Source organism: Suricata suricatta, chromosome 1 (assembly GCF_006229205.1).
Source record: "Suricata suricatta isolate VVHF042 chromosome 1, meerkat_22Aug2017_6uvM2_HiC, whole genome shotgun sequence".
Lineage (NCBI taxonomy): Eukaryota > Metazoa > Chordata > Mammalia > Carnivora > Herpestidae > Suricata > Suricata suricatta.
In genome coordinates, this window is record NC_043700.1 from 54,871,286 (window position 1) to 54,874,686 (window position 3,401).

Sequence of the window (3,401 nt, forward strand, 5' to 3'; positions counted from 1 at the left end):
AATCTGTGTAAAGAGTAGTAAAAATATGAGTGTGAAGAGGAACAACAAAAATCATGTCATAGGTAGTCATGTTTTCATTGGCTCAAAGAGTAAACATCTATAAAACACTCATCTACCATTTGTAACACATTGTTTGTACTCTTAGAGATTAAATAATCAAAATACTACTGCAATTTATTGTCTTACGATTTAGTACAGGAAAGCAATATCATGATGTTTCATTCATGATAAATTCATTGAATTTCTTTTATACCACACAGTTCTAATTATAGCTAACTATGAGATATAGGGAAACATACAAGTTTATTCATATAAAAATAATGAGACATAAAGCAACTTCAAAAAAAGAGCTGATAAAATAAATTACCTGATTTAACTATCTAAATCCGTTAGACCTCTTATAGAAAGCAGTTGCCTGTCACAGATTGAATAGTTTTTACGCTCCTCCTCAGAGTATCTCCATGAGTGAGTTGGGTATACGTCTTCAGAATCTTGGTTTGATGCCTTATTTTATACTGGAATCTGTCATACAACCACATTCATGAGGAACAAATGAGAGTTTAGACTGTGTCTTAATCTAGTTTGAAAATTCAGCACCTAGGATAGTGCCTGGTAAATAATAGACAATATAAGTATGACAGTGGGCAAAGAGAGATAGATTTACATTTGGGATATATCAACATTATTACTTCCACCTCAATATCAACATCAATTTGAGAGGGATAGTTTACCAGCAAGCTTGCAATCCATTTTCTCCCTTTACTAGAACATGCCCCAGGGAAAGAAAGAAGGAGATTTTCTAGTAATCTTTTTGTAAACATGTTTGCAATTACACTTCTGACAAATACATTAATTTGCTACTAAAAGAGTACCTATCTACAGAAAGTCTGATTAGGATATATCTGTTCTATCTAGAATTGCTTAGGGCAAACAAAACTGTAATTTGTGGGTTTATGGGGAATGGCTTTCTGGGAAATACTTTTTAATTTGTATAAACATCTACATATAAAATGGAGGTGTTTCATGACCAAAACATCTTCTTATAATCACAATATATGCACATATACTAAATATCTCATATGGTAACTCTGAACCAGAGCATTTCCTACATCTGTCCTGTAGACCTGTGTTGTCAGTCTCTGACCTCTTCCTGCTTTTCCTATGCCTCCTATTTACATATATTCTTGAAATTATGAGCACATTTTGATAAGATATTTGATTATTTTCAACCTGATTTTACAATCTGTGCCTTTAGGTTAATTATTCTTAACTGCATGAGACTAGATAGAATAAATAATTAGATTATATATAAGCTATGAAACCTTGAGGCTGGCCAAAATGTAGAAAATAGGAATAGAAGGAAAATAATGCTGAAAATAAATCATGAGATAAGAGGAAAGCTGAGAGTTAAGATATCAAAAAAAAAAAAAAAGAATAAATGTTTCAAGAAGACAGGAGTATTCATTTGTATGGGGTGTTACCAATAGTTCAAATATGATAAGTACATAAGACATTGCTTGGATTTGGACACACGGAAGTTAATAACGTAAGTAGCTTCAATGAAATGGTAGAGATCTAAGCCAAAGAGAAAATATTTGAAGAGTGGGTGGAAGCTATAGAAATAGTACTAGAGATTTAGGTGACTCAACAAATGTAACTGTGAAAGCAAGTAAAGACAGATAGGAGCTGTAAGGGAATATAGTATAAAGATTTGTTTAGATTTTATTTGTTTCTTTTTCTTTGAAAGATACAATAATCTATTTGAAAGTTTACTGGAATTTCAAGTAAAGATGGTTTTGATGTCAAAACTGTGGAAAGGGATAACTCCAAGTGTATGTCTCTGAGAAGATAGGTGGGGAATGGGATCCAGATCAAGAATGGAGAAATCAGCTGCCAATAGGAACAGCAGCACTGGGTCCACTGAAACTGTTCTTGTAGCAGAAAATATGGGTAAGTAGAGTTTATAGGTTTCTCCTGTGGTATTGGTAAAACTGAAATAACACATAGTCCTTGTTCTCAAAGTATTTTCATCTTATTCATCTTGGGCCAGTATAACAAAATGCCCTAGACTGGATGGCTAAAGCAGCAGACATTTATTTCTCACAGCTCTGGAGGCTGGAATCCAAGATCAAAGTACCAGCAGTTTAACTTTCTAATGAGAACCCTCTTCTTAGCTTGCAGATGGCCATATTCTCACTCACGTGTTCTCACGTGGCATGGTGGAGAGAGAGCTCTGGCCTCTCTTCCTCTTTTCATAAGGGCAATAATCCTATCATAGGGGCCTCACCTTCAAGACTTTATTAAAAATTATGTCCCAAAGGCCCCACCTCTGGATACCATAACATTGGGGATTAGGGCTTACATTTAAGAGTGGGGGATGGGGGAGAGACACAAGTATTCAGTCCATGATAACTTCCATTCTTATGAATTTGCCCAGAAACTATAAATACTGAACTGGCTATATAAGTGGTTATAAACTCCAGGGACACAGAGTAAGATTATTTCATTATTTAGATTAAGTTTTAGGTTAAACTAAAAAGTTTGATTTAATTTGTAAAATTTATTTAGTTATTTATATTAAATTACTTAGATTATACTAAAAAGTTTAATTATTTTGAAATTTCATTAAATTACATTACATATATTTACAAAAATAAAACTATTAACAATTTTAGCATTTGTTTCTAATATCAAAAACTGTTAAAAATTGTTATTCTCTATATATTTTGGCTGGTCTACAGATATACAAACTTCAGTGTATTATTATGAATCATTTAATATTATAAAATGTAAATGCACAACTTCTGTAAATATTTAATTAATGATTAATTCTGGAATCACAAATAGGAGCATGAAAAGAAGCAAAAAAAAAAAAGAAAACTCATTATTTTAAAACAATACTATGAAGAATTTTGTTCATTCATGTCATATAAGAGGTAGGATTTAACAAATTTGTATTTATTTTTACTTATCTAAGTATTAGCCCTCCTACTGCTCAAATTCTCTCTGATTTCAAAGAAAAGCCCATCTCAAAGTCAGCAGCAGCATAATACACAATACACCCTTGCATTTGGGTAAACTTGGCTTTTGTTTTTTGTATAAAGGATGAGAGATGTGAAGTATGCCCCACTTCCTGGGACTGAAGGGTGTCAGTCATGAGACCAGCTGTTTAGAGTTCATTCATGCTCAATGAGAGATCTTGAGTAGCAGAGGCATTTGTGTTTCTTGATAACTTCTTTGGGTTTATTTGTGGTATGTGGAGTTCTCTGATATGTAGATCCCAAGACAGATGCCCATATGCCTGGATCTGAAATCACTACTGTTGAAATAGTCCACAAGCCTACCCCTAGCTAAAAGGGAGACAAGATCAGTACTTCAACAGAGCACATCACTGTCTCCCA